This window comes from Numida meleagris, chromosome 3 (genome assembly GCF_002078875.1).
Source record: "Numida meleagris isolate 19003 breed g44 Domestic line chromosome 3, NumMel1.0, whole genome shotgun sequence".
NCBI lineage: Eukaryota > Metazoa > Chordata > Aves > Galliformes > Numididae > Numida > Numida meleagris.
Genome location: NC_034411.1, coordinates 57,604,238 through 57,605,323, shown reverse-complemented (window position 1 = coordinate 57,605,323; position 1,086 = coordinate 57,604,238). Strand labels below are relative to the sequence as shown.

Here is a 1,086-nt window from a genome sequence, read left to right as displayed (position 1 = left end):
GCCCCGCGCTGCCCGCGCACGTGTGTGCCCGGACGGGGGGGGCGAGCGGCCGGCGCGCGGCTTTGCCCGGAGTTGCGCGCTCTCGACCCGAGCGCCGCCGGGGGTGCGGCCCCGTCTCCCCCCCACCGCTCTCTCTCCGCAGCCGGTGCATTAACAACAGGATATAGGCACACTTGTTCTCGCTAACGTGCGTGTGAGGCGGTGTTTTCGCGACGGGGGGAGGGGGAGCGCGATTTTTTTTTATTATTCTTACGATTAATTTAGGTGGGAGCGGCCGCCCGGAGCGCGGGGCTGGGAGCCTCTGCCGCCCCCATTTTGTGGCCGCTTCGTCGGAGCGGCCGCACGCGAGAGCGTGAGAGAAAAAGTTGGAGCGCGGGGCCGGGCTGCGGGCGGGCGGGGGGCGACGCGGCGCTGCCCTCCGCGGCAAGGGGCACCTCTCCGTCGGGCGGTCTTCGCGTTGAGATTGGCTGCGAGCGGCCGAGGAGCAAATCCCGCAGCCCCCTCGGGAAAGAGAGCGCGCCCCCTCCTCCTCCTCTTCCTCCTCCTCGCTGGGGGAGGGGAGGAGGGAGGAGAAGGTAAAATTTTCCCCTTCCACTCGCAGCCAGCCGCCCTTTCCCGGATCCCCGTCTCGGGGGGGCGGGGGGGGAGGGGGGAAGGACCCGGTAAACAAGCGGAGTCCCTCTCTGGTTGTGCAACTTCCTCAGGAACCCTCGGCACCCAGTTCCTCTCCCACCCTCGCGCGCACCGCGCTCGCCCCCGCGCCGACCGGGGGTCCGTCTCCTCCCGCGCGCTCCCGTTGCTCCGGGCCGGGGGGAGGGGGGGAGAGAGAAAACAGCGGCGAGCGGCGCTGGGCGGCGGGAGAAGCGCGCTCCCTCCGCTCGAGCGCTGCCGGCTCGCGGCCGTCGGAGCGGGCGGCCGCTTTGTCTCGGCGCTCCTGCCCGAGCCCGGGCGAAACGCGGACCTGAGCACTCCGGGTTTTCTCCACCAGAAAGTTTCAAGTGCAGCAAAACACGCCGCAAAACTGGCCAAGGAGGGACCTCTGGCGGTAGGCCGCGGGCAGCCGGCGGCCGCGCCCGGCGGGCCCCG

The 1,086-nt window shown here is 71.1% G+C and overlaps 1 protein-coding gene across 6 annotated transcripts in view; it reads left to right on the top strand.

Moving 5' to 3' along the window:
- The window catches only part of L3MBTL3 (L3MBTL3, histone methyl-lysine binding protein), a 73,625-nt gene that overhangs the window by 1,376 nt on the left and 71,163 nt on the right, over nt 1–1,086 (top strand). The window contains exon 1 of one of the 6 annotated variants that reach the window (XM_021390950.1): nt 101–187. The exons of 3 other annotated variants lie outside the window; for them this stretch is intronic. The gene's annotated coding sequence lies outside the window, so the exon portion shown is untranslated. Of the gene's footprint in view, nt 1–100; nt 188–274; nt 576–678; nt 772–1,086 lie in introns of those variants that run through there. 2 more of the 6 variants (XM_021390949.1, XM_021390952.1) reach the window with 2 other exon arrangements.